At 37.6% G+C, this 10,108-nt stretch overlaps 1 non-coding gene across 1 annotated transcript; it reads left to right on the plus strand.

The window, feature by feature from the left end:
- The first annotated feature begins 9,614 nt into the window (after positions 1 to 9,614).
- On the plus strand, positions 9,615 to 9,690 carry Trnah-gug (transfer RNA histidin (anticodon GUG)). The gene has a single exon. It is a non-coding gene; the product is annotated as a tRNA-His (tRNA).
- Positions 9,691 to 10,108: the final 418 nt, after the last annotated feature.

A 10,108-nucleotide genomic window follows, 5' to 3' on the forward strand; every position in this document is an offset into this window, starting at 1 on the left:
TAGTTTTGTCTTTGCTGTTTACAGGGACTCCCTCATGTTTTTAGCTCCACTGGCCGAAGGCCATGGAGCTTATGTCGTCACAGATTGTCTGTCGTGAGTTCGTGCGTGCGTGCGTGCGTGTGTGCGTGCGTAAACTTTTACTTTAAACGACATCTCCTCTGAAACTGATAAGCGGATTTTGACAAAACTTCACAGGAATGTTCCTTTGGTGGTCCTTTACCAAAATTGCTCAAATGGTTCCGGTCCATTGCACAATATGGCCGCCAGAGCTAAAAATAGCAAAATCTTTAAACGACATCTCCTCTGAAATGGTTCGGCAGATTTTGATGAAACTTGACAGTAATGTTCCTTGGGTGGTCCTTTATTAAAATTGCTCAAATGGTTCTGGTCCATTGCACAATATGGCCGCCACAGCTAAAAATAGCAAAATCTTTAAACGACATCTCCTCTGAAACCGATAGGCAGATTTTGATGAAACTTGACAGAATTGTTCCTTGGGTGGTCCTTAACCAAAATTGCTCAAATGGTTCCGGTCCGCTGCACAACATGGCTGCCAGGGCAAAAAAATAGAAAAACCTTTAAAGAACATCTTCTCAGAAACCGATGATCAGATTTTGATGAAACTTAACAGAAATGTTCCTTGGATGGTCCTTTATCAAATTTGCTTCAATGGTTTCGGTCCACTGCACAAGATGGCCCCCAGAGGTAAAAATAGAAAAACCTTTAAACGACTTCTCCTCAGAAACCGATGATCGTATTGCAATGAAACTTGACAGAAATGTTACTTGGGTAGTCATTAACCAAAATTTGTTAAATGGTTCCAGTCCACTGCACACCATGGCTGCCAGAGCTAAAAAATAAAAAACTTTATACGACTTGTTGTCGAAACCGATGACCTTTTTTCGATAAAACTTGACAGAAATGTTTGTTTGGTGCTCCTTTACTCAAATTGCCCAAATCATTTCGGTCCACTGCACAACATGGCAGCCAGAGCTATTAAAGTAATTTTTTTTTTTAAATAACTTCTCCTCAAAAATTGATGATTGTATTTCTATGAAACTTGACGAAAATGTTCGTTAGGTGGTCTTTGCTTGAACCTTTTGGCCAGTGGAGCACAGGCACTGATGTGCCTCTTGTTGTAAAATGCAGTCTTTCTTTTCCGGATCGGTACGACGTTTCTTAAATATAGTAAGAGATGGCAAGGATGTGCTTGTTAATTTAGGTGATTGTAAAATACTTTTTCTTGCAAATTTTGAGCTACGGAGTGGTTTTTTTCTCGACATGAAAAGCCCCGCCTCCTTTTCCCTTTAAAGATACCCATCTAAAAATATATAAACACAATCGTTAGATTTTTGCCTTATAACACGTGGAAATAAAGAATTAGAATTACGACGATCATTTGCTATCAAGTATTAATTTATTAGACACCAAATTAACCTTAAAAGTTCGCGAAGCAGTTTGGTAGTTGGTCATACTTTAAAAAGATCGAAAATGATATTGATTCAGTGAATTGTTAATTTTCATTTTATGAAATTGCTACAGTTTTTTCACAATTCGTTTCCTACTAAATTGCAATTCATGAGCACCACAACCTTTCATTAGCAACACAACGTTCAGAAAATCGAGCATAGTGCAGCAAGTAAAACAAATAAAGTTCTAAAATTTGTAACGAGGCAACCTTTTGTCAATAAAAAAGCCTCACACATGTAAAGAAAATGCTTAAACCTAAGGTACGAGAACTATTCTCACAAAAATCCAGATTTTTACGTTGTCAACACTAACGTCTAGCAAGCTATGCAAGTTCTAGACAATCAGATTTTAAATTTTATTCAGAACTTTTACATTTAGAACAACTCATAGCCATTCCTATGTGGAACTACATTCTCCAATTTTTTAAATTTACTCGCATAAACCTCTAAAAATGAAAAATAAGAAACCATACTCACTGTTTACATCCATATTCCACTCATTGGCACTATAACGGAAGCCGCGTTGGAGCATTTTCAACACAACACAATGTTATGGCTCCAATGATTGCCCGCCGTGTATGTTATGGCTCCAATGATTGCCCGCCGTGTATCGACTAGTCTCACAACGCCTGCTCACTTAACTTTTTTTAGCAGGACGCATGTTTCAGGTGTGTAGATTATATATACATAGGTTCGTAAAATTTCCAACTATTTCGATAGCTTCTCTATTAATCAGCCACATTAAGTTACAAATACTTTTTTAGTTTGGCTGCAATATTGAGTTATTCCCCTGTAATTCGATGTGTTTAAATGATTCTTATAAATATGAACATTAGCTCCAAACAAACACAAACATTTGGACAAACGAACTCATTTAGATACGCAGTTTCGGTGTAACGGAAGTCACTCACAGACAATTGTACACTAAGTGGGCATTTTGCTCAATTTAAAACCTAATGCTGTTGTGGGTGAAATGGTAAAGAATGGAGGTGTTCAGGTTGTGCCCAATTCGGTAATCTTCGTTTCCGTATGGTTAAAACAGGTTTGCCATGTTCTTTTTTCTCTCTCCTTGCATAGAAATACTGCCGGTCATGTATGACGTGTGATCCAGATGGAACCTTCTGAAAGTAACAGCCCAAAAATCTGCCAATGCCGCACATTTGTCGCGGTTGCCTTGAAACCCCGAAAAATTATGTTGCAGAAATTTCAATAGGCTATTGTTGCAATATGCTGGTAATATTGCCGATGCAACGTCATACAGCAGCATTAATGGTTGTTTTGTCCCATAAGATGTGGAACTACAATTAACCTAACGTATCAAAATGGAGTAAAACCAGCCGACTCCCGATAATGTATCATTTTCATTCGGCAATTTAAAGCCATCTCCGAAATTAAAGACATTACGAGACAAAATACACACACACACACACACATCATTTACGGGATAAAAATTGTACTGAAGGTCAGACGGTATTAAACAGACAAATTGTTACCAAGCAGCAATACACCCTTGCATATTGGTCATGTTTGATGATAAAAAGACTAAGGTTTTATTTCATAATATGAAAAGAGAAATACTTAAAGTGATACTCTTATTCAAAGTCAATACATACACATGTATAACAAACATATATTTTGACTGATAAACCTTTAACTACTTCCTAAATAATGCATTTATGGAAAATATTAACTACTGATTCTAACTACTGATTCTAACTGTGGCATCAAGCGCAAAAATATTAAATGATTGGTGAGTGCTAAATGATTTACTGTGGTGTATTATTGTCTCATTAGGTAGAACTAGCGTGTTTTATGCTAAAAAAATTCAAGTTAAATTTGGAATCCTTCATAAGAACCATTGTTTTTGATATTTATGGATCATTTTTGGAATATTAAAACAATATTATTAATTATGGTAAATCTTATTTGTGAGTAAGAGTGCATCTTTAATGTGGAGGATGAATTTTCTAGGCAACCGTTTTTCTTCCAGTGTCGGTCGTAGCAGTTTAATACATGTATTAAAGGGGCATAATATAAGTTTACACTTAAAAAGATTTTAATTTTAATGCATTATAATGTTCAACTCATTTGACTGTAAATGATCATAACAAAAATAATATGATTTCTGCACAGATAAAAAATATAAGCGATATTTTGGCGCTCATTACTTAACGGTTACTTAGCTACTAATTAAAAACCACATTTATGAAGCCTAATATTTGTGTTATCTGTACACAAGTCATTGAGTAAAATGAGTTAAACATAATAATGCATTAAAATTGAAACGTTTTTTTATGTCCATCTATTAAATGTAAACCTGTATTGTACCTCTATAAACGATAGCACAAAAAGTAATTTCACAGTAGTTCGAAAATCGATATGAACATAGTGTAGTTAGTTAGCTAAGCTACTGTCCAGTACAACTGTCGGTAGCAATGCTTGCATTAGATATGGTTCCGACACATAACCTTATGGCAGAGGGGCAGTCACAACTTCGAATTCTCTTGTCGTCCCGATAGTCTGAAACTAGAGACATCGACTGTGAAAGTTGTCGATCTGAAACGCAATACTCGGTATTTTGATGCGGAATTCCGTATATCTTTTATTGTAAATTAATTATTTGTATGAAGATGTGGTTTAGTCTGGTTTGCTTTCTCCGACCACTCATGTACAAACAACGAAGTGCCCAACTGGGGGGAGACGGGCACATATGAGTATTTATACAGCACCAAGGAGAATGACTCGAGATCTTGCCAATTATGTGACTGTATTTCATGACTTCTGGGCGATTTGCTAAATGCATAAGTACAACTCTTGCTAAACGCATAAGTACAACTCTTTTCACAATTGTCGTAAAATAAACAAAGTTGTGTTATGTAATTATCGCAAGAGCCAGATCATGACTAAGTAAACTGTGACCTGGGTACGAGGCAATTTGACAACCAAATAAACCATACCGCGGCCTCGAATGTGTTCGTTTTGCCTCTAGAGTTCAATATAGGAGAAGTCGTGCCAACACGAAATCCTACAACTACGATGTCGTACCATATTTGGCGAATATATTTTACATATTAAGACAGCAATTTTGTAGACGCCGATTTACGTACAAACCTTGGGATGTCGGTTCAAGGTTAAGGCCTCACTCCAGCATTCGTATCCTAGATGTTTCCAAAATTCCATATCTCAATGTTACCTTTTACAAAAAATTAAAGCAGTAAGGCGGTCCCGATGTTTTCTGCCCAAAGTCACAAACACACACCATTGGTCATGAATGCTGCATATCGTGTTTAATCTGTGACTCTTTGATGAAAAGCAAAAGAGCTGAATAACACGGGTATGCGAAAGTTGGCGCACAGCAACTAAAGCAGGGAACCAAATTTGATATCACATGGCATTTATGTTCCCCACAGGTATATGCACTATGATTTATACCAGCATAACATGTTAGCCCAGGGCCATATCGTGGCTTTTCGGTACCACGAACCAAATTACGTTTTAAAAGTGTTTTTAATTGAAATAAGTAACTATTTAAGTACCACGCGCATAAAAACAAGCACCCCAAACACACAGACATTTGTGCTTTAAAGCGACAGTCCGCAAAAGTAACCGTATTTCAAAAGTTTTTAATAAGTTCCACATTGTTTCAGACCGACTGAACCGCAATTATTTTTTAAAAAATCGCTTTAATAACTTAGATTTAACAAATTGAAAATTGCCGAAAGTTGCTATTTTTAGACGGCAAAAGAGAAAGTAGGTCTACGGTTTTTCCGACTACTCTTGGGGGCGATACTATTTCCCGGTCCCGGTCTCATCCGGTCCCGGTCTCTGTTTTATAGTAGCTATCGGGCGTGATCAAAAAGGTGTTAATGACCGCGGGGGGTAATAGGATTACAAAAGATTACAGTTGATTAAAACATTAGATATTTGATGATAATTATGTCACTATTTATTTCAAATTTTATATCAATAAAACATAAAATAAATTTAGGCAAAGATAAAAACATGAAATATGCACATGTACTGAAATTAATGTCATGAATAACAAACACATTGAGTGTGTGTTTTTTTTTCATATTAAATTCAGTTATAAGTATACTATTGATAATAGTAATACAAAAAATAACAATGCTTGACTACATGTAAATCAGATATGAGTCGGATATGCAAACATGGAATTTTTCAATTGTAATCATTTATGCATAAAAAAAATTATGTCGGGGGGGGGGGGGGGTAAACATAAAAGGAAGAACAATAACATAACATAATTTGAAAGGTGCAATTCTAAGTTACTTCATACTCTAGCCGTCCTCAATCTTTTATGCAAAAAACATGAGCATTTGTACTGCATCGCATCTTTCTCTACACCTTTAACACGAATTGCATAAATAGTGTATACCTATAACAAATTGCATAAATTAAGACATAATGTTTATATATTTTATACCATTTTGTTACATATAAAAACAAATAAGATTGTCAAAATCGTGTTATAAACATCAGCAACACAATCCGTTGCCTGGGGCCATAAGTTATGAACCGGGAATTATGAGACCGGATGAGACCGGAATTTACGAGGAGAGACCGGGAAATAGTATCGCCCTGCGCATGCGCAAGAACTTTGGAATCCCACTGTTTTTTCTATTTATATAACCGTTAACTCTCGGGGGCCGATAGTTAAGAAGAGATATTGAAAATGACACGAAAAACTCATTTCTAGGTCGATTTGAACCAATTTTTTTTTGGATTCGTCAGTCAGGAATGCTTATCAACACATAGATGAATTTTTTTTTTTTTCATGGCTAATTTGCCCGATTTGCGGACTGTCGCTTTAAGAGTAACTTGCTGAAAAGAATGCCCAGAAGATGCGAAGTTTTTTGCCTTTGGCCAAAGAAAATGTAGCTCATATTTTATGTATTGTTTATCCTACATGTCTGAATATTGCCGAAGCAGCACATTGAAGGTCGTAAATGGTGGTTTTGTCTCATTTCATGGGCAATAACAGCTGACACTACATATCCAACAACCAGTTGAACTCTGATATTGCCCTCATAAAGTCCTGGTATAATCACGTATAATGTATTTTGCGCGAAATCCGATCTACGACTCCTAAGAAAAGCTCTTCTTTTGCCAAATGGGTCAAGCCAACAGTTTCATATGGCCAATATATTTGTATCATTTGTAGTAAAATTGCATTAATGAAGGATGCAGCGGAGATTATGGTTACCACAAAAGACACACTTACTTAAAAACCAGACAAAGAAAACATTGAGATAGGGTTCCGGAGTTAAAGCCGAACCATCGCCATTCTTTGGATACATAATTCTCCTCCTACCATGCATGTAAATGGTGTCTTAACAATACAATAGCTATCGTGCTGATTTACAACCGTATTCATACCCTGGCACTGATACATGTCTATTTTAGTTTCTACCTCTCAAGTGTTTCCGTTTCTCATGAGTTTGATGCCATTCGGAATACAAATTGATTCTAATTATTGAAAAGCAATACAATATGCCACAAAATGTGTTCAGTTATATATTTGCTGTTTAAACTTTACCATGGTGTAAAAGCGGCTGTCAGGAAAATCTCTACATGTACATATACATTAATAAGCGTTATTCGCTAATGTATATGTAACATCCACAAAGATGATGATGCAATCCTTCGCCAAAATTTCAACTTGACGAAATTTTGTTGAACGATGCAACGCTGACATTTTGGCCAAGGGTTGCATTATTAAAATACAAGCGAATCTTAAATATTTCACACTTGTACAAACAGAAAATAGCATAGTCTTTCATAGGCTAAGACATATCTTTTCTGCCAAGAAAGTTATTTAGAAATCAACGTCACTTATTTGTTTGTTTACATCTGTTGTGACCCGTAGTGACCCATGTGAGAACCCCTTTGAAAACACGCGATTCCACACCCTGCTATTGCTACGGTATATCTGTTGCACGGGCTGTTTTAAACCACAGTTCAATGCGATCTGTTGGGAGTGAACACCTGGCGACAGAGAAGCATTGCATGGTCTACGAGACATTACGTTTCGTGTGGCCATCGCTTAGATAACAAGTATTCTCGTCATGGGGGGTCATAGTCGCTTTGTACATTGACGGGAGATGACCGGCACACACCGTAGATGTTCTGAGACGCCCAGGACATCGGCATATATTCGGGTTTGAAGATACGAGGAAAGAGAAAGAAACATAGAAGTTCAGGCTCGTGAAACCATTAGCTGTACATATTGCTTCGAACGCAATGAATTGTTTTGACAGCTGAAACTAAACTCACGGACCCCTTACGACCGACCCGATATAAACACAAAGACCATAGGGCTCGGCAGCTTCTTGGCATAGGCCCAGCCACGGAAATCTTGACAGCGGCCAAACAATTTTAATATAATGCAATTGCACAAATACTCCCATCACGGAGACAATGTATTGCGGATTACAAAAAAACAATGGGCATAACACAGACCATGTAAGTACGAGTATAATTAACGTCAAAGTAACAAATCAAGTTTTATGGGTCCATCATGATTATTTACGAGCGTACGAAAAAACATCGCAGTATCAAGAATTTTAATTGAATATCACTCGAGTGTAACAAATTGAAATCAAAGTTTTACTTGCAAAATCAAAAAAAAAAACTTTGCATAAACTGGCTAATAAAGTTACTAGTTTTGTAATGGATAAAACTACTAAATATGGATTTAAAAAGCGACCGTATGATACGTGCGTTAATAAGATGGTCCTGATTTTGCTGAAGTGTCTCTTCAGGTTCACTCTGGTGAATCGAATTTAATGCTATTTGGCACAGATGTTCACCACGCAATTTTATTCACAAATGCTTTTAAGTTCGTGTCTAATCTGTAACCGTGTAAATTAAATTTAGAGCTTGTGGTTTGCAAAATGTTGAAAAATCCATGCTCATTTGCGGTGTCATAATGATAGCTAGGTATTGCGTGTTTGTTTTATAAATTGAAGTACAGGGAACCAAATTTAAAATTACCCACCATAGGTATAGTAATTATGATGTTCATATAAACCAAGAGAGGTATTCCTAGGATCATTGTTGTCATATAGCGACGGATTTCACTTTTTGTGTCGTCTGAGAAGTATGACAGACACGTAGGGATTACCTTTGGCGTTTTCCGCGGCGGCGTCGTAGTCACATTTACGTTGTCAGATCGTCACATTTCCGTTGTCCGATCGTCACATTTCCGTTGTCCGATCGTCATATTTCCGTTGTCCGATTGACACATTTCCGTTGTCCGATCATCAATTTTCCGTTGTCCGATCGTTAAATTTCCGTTGTCCGATCATCAAATTTCCGTTATCCGATCGACACATTTCCGTTGTCCGATCGTCAAATTTCCGTTGTCCGAGCGGTAAAATTTCCGTTGTCCGATCGTCATATTTCCGTTGTCCGATCATCAAATTTCCGTTATCCGATCGACACATTTCCGTTGTCCGATCGTCAAATTTCCGTTGTCCGAGCGGTAAAATTTCCGTTGTCCGATCGTCATATTTCCGTTGTCCGTCCGTTGTGCGATCGTTACATTTCAATTGTCCGATAGTAACATTTCCGTTGTCCGATCGTCACATTTCCGTTCTCCGATCGTCACATTTCCGTCATATTTCCGTTGTCCGTCCGTTGTGCGATCGTTACATTTCAATTTTCCGATCCTCACATTTCCGTTCTTCGATCGTCACATTTCTGTTCTCCGATCGTCACATTTCCGTTGTCCACCCATTGTCTGAATGTTACATTCTGATTTACTGTAGAGTCTATAAATTTGGTGTTCACCATAACGGTCAGTATATGACCCCTAATAACTTGGGGGTCAAAGGTCAAAATTTACAATACATATATTGGCACTCCCGGCACTCCCAGCACTCCCGAGCCCTTCTTAAATATTAAAATATCACTTCAGGTCATCTAACTGTCTTAGAATACTACATTGGCTAACACATCTGATGTGTGTGTCGAATGAGTGGCAGTAGGCGGCCCTTAAAACACCCGCGAAAGTTGAAATTCTTTATGATTAAGCATAGTACTTAATGATATCCAATCTGCATTACTAGGCTTAATCATAAAAAAACAACTTTCGCGAGTGTTTTAAGGTCCGCCTAATCTGCAGGTCGCCCGGTTAGCTCAATCGGTAGAGCGTTGGACTGTGAATCGGACAACCCGGGTTCGATTCCCGGGCGGACCAGGTCACTTCTGTTTTGATTAGTTATGATTACGAATCCTTTCTACGACCATTCTTTCTGTACCACTGCCCCTGATGTTATCAGTTCTTTAAAGAGGTGGAGGCACCTAGTACTGGTTAACCGCCAGATAGTCTGCCCAGGATAGGTGTGCGGTGGTTGAACTGTCCCTCTGGAACCCTGCAATGTGCTCACGCCGGGACCCGGAGTATAAACTTCTAACACCACCATTTGCCAATCTGCAATTGGCTTAAAATGTTGGTTGTTTTCTAATGTGAACCAAATTAAGTTGTAGAAAGTGTTGTTCATCGAAGTTTGTTATGAAGTTATATGTGTACTGAACTGTATGACTTGTGATTTAGGAAAACAGGCCAAAATCGGTCAATGCCCCACATTCTTAACGGTTGCCTTTGCGCCGAAAAA

Source organism: Mya arenaria, chromosome 7 (assembly GCF_026914265.1).
Source record: "Mya arenaria isolate MELC-2E11 chromosome 7, ASM2691426v1".
Classification (NCBI taxonomy): Eukaryota; Metazoa; Mollusca; class Bivalvia; order Myida; family Myidae; genus Mya; species Mya arenaria.